Below are 9,764 nucleotides of genomic sequence, written 5' to 3' on the forward strand. Positions count from 1 at the left end.
CTTCTAGACAGTTGTCCAGAAGAAATTCAAAGGCCAGACGTTTGAGATCTCCTCGAGCAGTGTGCATACTGTTGGGATTAGACATTCATTAATGAGCCTTAATCATTTTTCCCCCAAGCGTGCTAACTTGTGTTTTGTGCTAACGCTGAATAGTGTGTCGTTTTGCATGTGTCTCGTTTATGGTATTTAAATACTCCTCTCACACTTCACACACTTATCACTCTCACTCACTCTCAAACTTCTCTGAAGCATTTCTGCAAGCAGTTCATCTTCAACCCTTTTTTCATCAACTATGGATGCTCAACAACAACAAGTTTTCAACTTTTCTCAACAAATGGAATCCAACACTACTGCTCAAAGTTCAAGCATTTCCACTCCAACAGTTACAGGCGTATCCATTACTCCAGTGTACAAGGAACCCCATGTTCTTGATCGTGAACCCCATATAAACCTAGCAACCCCCTTTGAGGGACTGGAAGTTTTATGTGAAACACTGGTAGACTTCAACAACATGAAAAGGAATGGAGTAGATCTTACTGAAGAACTTCGTCAACAAGGTTGGGAAAACTATTTCCAACGTCTTTATGGTCCTGTTTACCCATACCTCATCAAAGAATTCTGGAGATTTGCTGACGCTGATGACCATTTCATCGTCTCCTATGTGTTGGGGGTCAAGATAGTAATTACTGAAAAGTCAATTGCTTCTTTACTGAACATGGAGAAAACTGGAGGAAGAAGAATCTACGATATCAACCCTAGATCAAGGTACATTGCTTCAGAAATCAATCCCACCATCTTCAAACAAAACACTGAAGGCAATCCATCAAAGAACAAAGAACTTCATCAGAACCTCAGAGTATGGCTCAAGATCATTCTGGGAACCATTCATCACCGCCCAGCATCAAACTCCTCTGACTATATCAATACAGATCAGAAGTGCATTCTGTATTGCATTCACAAGGGTTTGAAGCTCTGCCTCCCAGCACTCCTCTTCAAGTATCTCAGAGACTCTGTACGGGAGACCAGAAACAACATGAAACCCAGATCCTACATCCCTCTGGGAAGACTTCTGTCTGATGTTTTCATCGAAAATGGGCTTGTAGATCATCTGGAGAAGAACAAGCTTATGGAAGATCTGGTAATAGATACTGGAAAGCCTCTTAACTCCAGAAATCTAAAAAGCATGGGAATTCTGAAGGAGATTCGAGTCAAGCCTACGCTGGACACCTCCTGGGATGCTTTAAAAGATTAGAGGAAGCTACCACATGGTCTTGCAAGGTTTTTCAAGAATGAACCCAGAGAAGCAATCCTTCACTATATGCAGCGCCTGAAGGATGAAGGAGTTGACATCTCTGACTTCAGACTAGAAGATTGTCTAGATTCTACAGAAGACTTCGTCAAGTTCAAAAGAGGTCCCTCTGAAAAGAAGTCTTCAAAGGCAAAGAAAGCAAGGCTAGGAGAAACTTCTGAAACAAGATCTCCAGCGCCTCTGCAAGTATCTACTGGTAAGTCCTCTCCCTCTATTCCCTCTGAATCTCTTGTGGCTTCCTCTAATCCTCTCCCAGCACCTATATACACCACCTCTGAAACCCCACCTTCTACAACCAGAACCTCACAACCTCTACCTAAATTTAATGTTGCCCATACATCACTACCTCTATCCGAAGCTGAAGAACTCAATCAAACCACCTCTTCATCTTCAAATCCAGAATCACCCCCCTACCTTATCCTCTCCTCTGACCCAAAACCTTCTGACCCCGCTTCTCCCACTTTAGCTCACCTTTACTCTCTAAACCAACACTCACAACAACCACAACAACCTCCACCTGAAACTGAAGTCACTTCACCACCCCCAAAACAAACAACCAACGACCCTTCTGAAGCTCAACCCTCTGACATCACCCCCCAAACCACTTCCGCTGAACCTGAACCTCTAACATTAAACTTAAACCCTCCAAACTCTCCACCCCAAACATCTGAACCTGAACCTGAACATTCCATTCCTACCCTTGAGGAAGCCATAATGTTGTTCGCAGGGGCTTCAGTACAGAAGGTCAAGTCTCTGACCATTAACTCTGGCATCAGTGATGATCCTGACTCTGTAAGGACACACTGGAACAGAGTCATTGGCTGGATGACTTCTGAAGCCTTCAAACTGAAGCACATCTCTAAGCAAGTCAGAAACGACTTCATCAGAGATGCTGAGGCAAGACTACAGGAAAAACTTGCCAGAGAAGTTGAAGAAGAAGCAACAAGACAAGAATAAGAAAGAGCTCGACAAGCAGAAATCCAAAGAGCAAAGGAAGCTGAAGCCAAAGCTCTGGCCGATGTTGCTGCTGCAGCTGAAGCTGAAGCAAAGGCTACTGCTGAAGCACAGAGTGCTCTGACTCAGGGGGAGTCTTCCACTGTTGTCCCTATGGTTCTCCAGACACTTGAAGAACTTAAGAGAGACCAGAAGGAACTCAGAGCCAGAATGGACAAACAGGATACCTGTCGCACCTCGAAAAAATGGGGATACGACTTCAAAGCGAAGCGCGATCACACGCTCGCAATGATGGACTGAACAAAGTCGCCACCGAACTTTATTTATTCCTAAAAAGGAAAGGGGAAATATCGATAAAACCCAGGACAAAAGAAAGGATAAGATATGGTCATCGCAACCAATATCAGGGTTCGGGAGTCGGTTACGCAAGGGGAAGGTATTAGCACCCCTCACGTCCGTTGTACTCAACGGGAACCATTAGGTCAGTTGTGTGCATTAATGTTAGTTTGAAATGTTAGGCTTTTCAATTTATTAGGTGGGAAAGAAAGAATATAAGAGGGAAGAAATGTTTTTGGATTTTTTAACGAAGGACTAAACCTAAGTTTTTTATTAGTGGGCCTGACAAGATTTACAAATCTTACTCCTACGTATCTCAAAAGAGAAATCAAGGCTTACGTAGTTCTGGGTAGAAAAATGTTTGTTTGTTGGTCGATTTTAGTGAAAGCTATACTGTATTAATCGACGAAAACATTGTTTTACCCAAAACAGATGAGGAGTGGACGCGTACCACACATCGAACGGATTTATAAATCTACATTCGGAAAAGCGTCATTTATCTCTACTCAACAATCGTGGCCGAAACATTGTTTTGTATCACTTAAGACAATATACCTTTCGTTTATGAAAAAGGTTTTTGATTAATCGCACGGCGGCGAGAAAAGAGTTTGATCAGTTTGATGTATTTTGAGTGATGGCGAGAACTTGGATGAGCGAGATATACATCTCGAATCCTAGTCTCAGGAGTGCACGGTATACACCATGTTCCATTTCCATCTTTATTGAAAGAGGTTAAGATATGAATTAAGTATTTTTGGAATTTGATTGAGAAAGGGTTTGAAGAAACCGCATTGACAGTTTTAGACGATGGCGAGAGTTAAGATTGGCGAGGCATACGTCTCGAATCTTAACCTCAGGAGTGCATGGTATACACCATGTTCCATTTCCACCTTTATTGAAAAAGTGTTAAATAAGATTTAGGTATCTTAGATTTGATTGAGAAAGGGTTTGACGAAACCGCATTGACAATTTTAGACGATGGCGAGAGTTAAGATTGGCGAGGCATACGTCTCGAATCTTAACCTCAGGAGTGCATGATATACATCATGTTCCATTTCCACCTTTATTGAGAAAAGTGTTTAAATAAGAATTAGGTGTTTTGAGTTTTGTTGTGAAAATGACTTGACCTAGATCAAGTATTGATGGACGTTTTAAGAGAAATTTGGATAAGTGTTTGAAAGAAAACAAAGTGGATAAACTTGGATGATGGCGAGAGCTAAGATTGGCGAGATATACATCTCGAATCCTAGTCTCAGAAGTGCGCGGTATACACCACGTTCCACTTACATCTTTATTGAAAGGTGTTTAGATATGAATTAATATTTTTTGAGTTTTTATTAGAAAAAGTGGCTTGGCGTTGAATCAAGCGTTTGGTGAAAGTTTGAAAGAAATGGAATAGAATAGGAGGGAGAAATGAATTGGTTTGTTTATTGAGAAAATACTCGACGTTGGATCGAGTCATATTTTTGTATTTTTTGAAATGGTTGATTTTATTCTTGTGTTAGTATCTAACTAAACAGTCAAACAAATAAATAAATAAACAGTACAAGATTATTACACATCGGGGGAGTGGGGTACATCTTGTTAAATGGGGATTAAAAAATCATGAAATAATTAAATCGGACCCAAACAACAAATAATGCATGAGTGTAAGTGCAAGAGAACCGGCTCATTGTAAGAAAGCCCAAGAGTAAGCTTTGTGAGGTTGATGGCGATGCTTAAAAAGCAATCGACTTACAAGGGTGTGGAAATGGGCTCGATATTGAATCGAGAAAAAATATGATTTTAATAATTTTAAAATGGTTTTGAATGAATGATGCAATTAAAAGAAAACAAATCTATGTTATTAAACAATAATAAAAAACTACGAGTAATAAAGCATAAACATAAAAGAAAATGTTAAAAGAAAAAAACTACACATAGGGGTATCGAACCCACTACACTAAAGACCTAGACACCACTCCTCTCCACCAGACCACTTACCAACTAGTTGTTATTTTAATACTAACTTAAATATATAAACTAAGATAAATTAAAAAAAGAATTAAAATAAAAAAAAAACAAAAAAAAACTGGTGGACTACCCTAATTAAACCCAGCCACTTGGCTGTTGGGTTTTAGAGGCTAAGGGTTGGGAACATAAAATAGCACTCAACTAGAAACTAATACCAATAAACCACAATAAACCACAGTTAATGACTACTTAAGAACTCTAAACATTCACTTAATGGGATTTAAAAGTCTGTTTAAAAAAGAATAAAGCATTGAATAAATAAAAGAAAAAAAAGAAAAAGTGAGGATGCAAACAGACTCAATCGTCCTCCTCTCTCTATCTCGCGCTCCTCCCTCACCGTCAACCTTCGCTCACTTCAATCTCTCAACGAATTTCTCTCGTACTCTCAACCTCACGTCTCTCTCACGAAATATCCTCCCTCATCGCGACCTCATGTCACAATCTCACATCCAAAGGCGAGCAAAAATCAACGGTAAAAAGGAAAATCCCCAAACGAAGACTTACTTTTGGCGACGATAATGACTCAGGTAAATCTTGAACTTTCTTCCCTCGCCTCTTTTATCTCGATTCAACTTTGATTTTGGAACTAGCTTCTCCCCTTTGAAATCGCGGCCGCCTCCAAATCTCAGGGTTTTTAGTTTTCAAATTTCTCCTTTCTTTCTGTTGTTCTCACTCACTATTTATCCCTCATGAATTAGGGTTTGAATAGGTGTCTTTGGTGTTACAAGAAGTTACTCTGCGAAGCTCCTTTTGTGCTCAGAAGTTGGAGTGGCCTTTTTTTGATGCTAGAATCGGAACGGTAATCTGAGCATGAACTTTCTCCTTGAATTTTGTCTTAATTCCAAATTGGGGATTTTCTGGATTTCTGCATTTTTACTAATTAATTTGTTCTTTTTACTGCAGTGACTTTCTTGGTGAAAACTCAAGAGCAGTTTCGGTGAGTAGAAACGAAAACGAAACGGTTTGGGATGAACAGGTTGTATGGTGCTTGTGGAATTGGCATTGTCGCAACATTCGATTTCAGTCTGGGCAGGGAATCCCAAGGAGATAATCTGTAAGCTTTTATTTATGTCTACCGTGTGTATCATTGACTCGGTGAATTTATGCTAAGATTGTTGAGTTTGATACCGTGCAGGTTATGCTGGACCTTCCAGGCTTGGAGACAACTCCTGCTTCTCAGTTTCTCTATTACAATCACCGATTGGTCATGCCCAAGTTGCTCTGATCGGAAAAGGTTGTAGGTTGTTTCAAACTGTTTTCTTCCTTGCAAACTTTATATCCGAGATAGAAGCAATAATCTCTGTGAAAACGATCTGGACCCAGGGGCCTCCTGTTCTTCAAATAATTTGGCATGGGAATCACATAAGGCTGACTGCAGCAAGTCAACAAGACGGATTGAGCCCTTTGAACTGCTATATGCCAATGTATTACAATGTGTCGGGTGAAATTCTGCTGATGTTATAACCTCAGTAAGGTCCTCCATATTTGCAGGCTTTACATTGGCAATATTAAAACTTTGATTGCTAATTTCCAGGTTCCAAAGATTTATTTGCAAATCATCGGCGGATATGAAAGTTTCTCCATCGCTGTTATTTGAAATAGAATTGATGTGATAATCATGAGCATGTCTCTATACTCTACGACATCGAGCCAACAGACTGCTCTCATGGCCAGCCACTACCGAGGGTAATCTTAGTGACGGTAAGCCTCCGGATGGAAATGAGAAATCGTTGCTTTGACAACTATATGTTTTATCTGAAGATCCTCCATTAGCAAGATGTGGCTTAAGGATACAAGAATTGCTTGAACTTGGGATAGATCCATTTCCATTCTTTTGAAGGGTCAATATTCATGTCAGAAACTTTCTTCACCTTCTTTTCTTGATCCTTCCAAAATTTGATTGTTTTGTCATTAGTAGACAGGAGGAATACAGCACGGTTAGCGGTTTGGCACCATTTTGTTCTGTTAATTTTCTCTTCTATTTCCAAGCTCTTAAGATAGTCAAACTCAGGCTCATGACTCTGAAACTCGGTTTTATAGCAGAACTCAGGATGTAGATCCGCCCAATTGGTGCTGTAACTGGCAGGGGTTTTATCGTTAGTGAACAAAAACAACTGTTGTTGTTGTTGCTATTGTTATTATGTCTTGCACTTTCAAAAATTCTTATGCGCATTTTTGGATCTTTTTGCAGATGCAGGTTTTAATGCTTCCATCTGATATCTAGTGGGATTCCGGCTAGGTGTACATTACTCGGAACAGGGTAATTTTCAATATCCCAAAGGATAGAAACCGAGCCATCTAAAGAGCTACGGTGTTGCTGGCTTAAAAGACACTGAATTATGCTTGCATTTGATTCAGTAATATTTTGTCCCTTCTACTCCAAGGGGTCCCCGGACATTGTCGGTGTAAATCTGCTACTTGAGTTAGCCATCAGTGTACTAGAAAACCAGAACTTCCTTATGTATAATAGATAAGGAAGTAGCAATAACTGATGGATGGATCAAATACGATGATGTCCGATACGCATATGAATCCGTGATTGAGGTGTCGTCCTGGTGTTATTTTGTACCGTGGTAAATTATTGGACTTACCGGTTTTGTTGTTGCATTTGCAGGAAAACGGAATCTTAATGACTTGGCGAGCGTTCTTCTCGGTCTTGTTTGACTTGGACGGTAACGCGGGCAGTTGATGCTTCAGCGATGAGCAATGGTGGCTACGGTTTGGATTCGTGAAAAATGAAGCAGGTATGAGTGACAGAAGCAGGAGGTAAAGGATCATTAGTCAAATGATCAGCTTGAATCAAAACCTGGGGCACTTCCCATGAAGTCTCCTCGGTTTCAACATTCCAGTAGTAATAAAGTTGGCTTTCTTCATGCATCACTATCTTCCAGCCTGAACTGACGCCACTTCCATCTTGGTCATCAAAATGCTCTGACGCATTCATTAGATCTTGGGAAACCATTCCATTTTGCATATTACCAAGAGCAACGTCACTTCCATTTTCTTCACTGTATTTAACATCCATCGAGGTTGAATTTTGCATTGTATCCTGAAGTCCATTATTCTGAGCAACAGAATCTATAGAAACACTGATATCCAGGAGTTTTAAGTATTCCATGATTCTTCATTAATATTCTCCAAAGGTCTTCCAAGAACTCTAATGCAAAGGTTGACTAGACTTTGAGGCTTTTTCTTCTTAGATAGAAATCCGGGAAATTGAGGATGGTTGATTACGGCAATGGAGGACTTGGATTTGGAATTAGATTGGAATTGGGATTAGATGTGAATTATGGTTATATCTCGGTTGTGATTTTTTCTTTTTCCTTTCTGATGAAATTTGGGAATTGGTTGTAATGTAGAAGTTAACTGTAGGATATGGATGTGATGCATTGTTATGCCTGAATGTTAAATGAAAACGTATGTATGAAAATGAGTTTGGGAATGCTTGAAAGTTGAATGTTATTGAATGTTATGAAATGAGTATGTACTATTTTGATTTGGGATGAACTATGGATGAAAAATGGATCATGTCTGGTTATAAAAGGGATTCTTAGAAATAATCCAAGACTAATTTAAATATCAATTTAAATAAAAATAACAAATCAGTAAAAACCAAATTAAAATCAAATTAATTCATAATTTGTTAAAATTACTTTGATATCAATTCTAACATTTATTTGAAAATTAAAATCAATTAGAGTTTGAATTATTAGTAAAAATAACAATTAAAATTAAATTAAAATTTGGAATTAAACTTAATTTGAAATAAAAATCAAATTGAAAAATTAAAAAGTCAAATGATTAAAATCCATTTTATAATCAAAAGAACCATGATCAAAAGGCATAGACAATGACCAATGTGTAACAAAAATATGAATGTATGCAAATGAACCTTAGGCCAAGTGCCAAACAAAAAATGAAAAAAATGAAAAAAATTCAGGACCAAAATTAGGGTATGACAGTTGCCCCTTTTTAAGCGTCTTCAACTAGAGAATATGAAGCAGGACACTCTTCATATGATCATAGTGGGAGATGGTTAAATACTAGGAAGACCCGGATTTTGATCCTGAATCCCTATGACATGATGTGATATGATATGATATGATATGATATGATATGACATGATATGACATGATATGATATGCATGGATGCATGATTTTTTTATTTTTATCTGCTAGGGATATGGTGGACCCTTGACAGGAGATGCTACTAGACAGACCAATCTGTGGGGAATGCTGATGGTCTACAGGAAGACAGACAGGTGGTAAGAAACAAACTCGCTGGGGAAAACCAGTCCTGCTGGAGAGTCAAACACACACTAAGGAGTAATCTAAGTGGAATTTGATAAGCAGCATTCGGAGTACAAGAGATTTAGGGAGTAAGTTCACATATGACTTACCAGACCTGAATAAGGAAGAAAATGCATAACAGGTTCAGACACAACAAAACAGGTTCATATATGACCTGACAATGCTGGGGAATAATCATGGAGAATAACTCTTCAGAACAAGTTCATGTATGACCTGACACCGGAATAAAGCTCAATAACAGGTTCATATATGACCTGAATAGCATTGAACAAACATAGGGAAAAAATCTTCAGAACAGGTTCAAGTATGACCTGATACCGGAATAAGGGTTCAACAACAGGTTCATACATGACCTGAATAGTATTGAACAACAGGGAAAACAAATCTTCAGAGCAGGTTCAAGTATGACCTGACCCCGGAATAAAAGTTCAACAACAGGTTCATACATGACCTGAATAGTATTGAACAAATAGAGAAAAAATCTTCAGAGCAGGTTCAAGTATGACCTGACCCCGGAATAAAACTCAACAACAGCTTCATACATGACCTGAATAGTATTGAACAAAAATTGGAAAAACTCTTCAGAGCAGGTTCAAGTATGACCTGACCCCGGAATAAAAGCTCAACAACAGGTTCATACATGACCTGAATAGTATTGAACAAAAAATTGGAAAAACTCTTCAGAGCAGGTTCAAGTATGACCTGACCCCGGAATAAAAGCTCAACAACAGGTTCATACATGACCTGAATAGTATTGAACAAAAATTGGAAAAACTCTTCAGAGCAGGTTCAAGTATGACTTGACCCCGGAATAAAAGCTCAACAACAGGTTCATACATGA

General features: G+C 38.9%; 1 pseudogene; it reads right to left on the minus strand.

The window, feature by feature from the left end:
* Positions 1-5,859: 5,859 nt before the first annotated feature.
* LOC127104823 (serine/threonine protein phosphatase 2A 55 kDa regulatory subunit B beta isoform-like) lies at positions 5,860-7,730 on the minus strand (annotated as a pseudogene).
* Positions 7,731-9,764: the final 2,034 nt, after the last annotated feature.

Source organism: Lathyrus oleraceus, chromosome 7 (genome assembly GCF_024323335.1).
Source record: "Lathyrus oleraceus cultivar Zhongwan6 chromosome 7, CAAS_Psat_ZW6_1.0, whole genome shotgun sequence".
Lineage (NCBI taxonomy): Eukaryota > Viridiplantae > Streptophyta > Magnoliopsida > Fabales > Fabaceae > Lathyrus > Lathyrus oleraceus.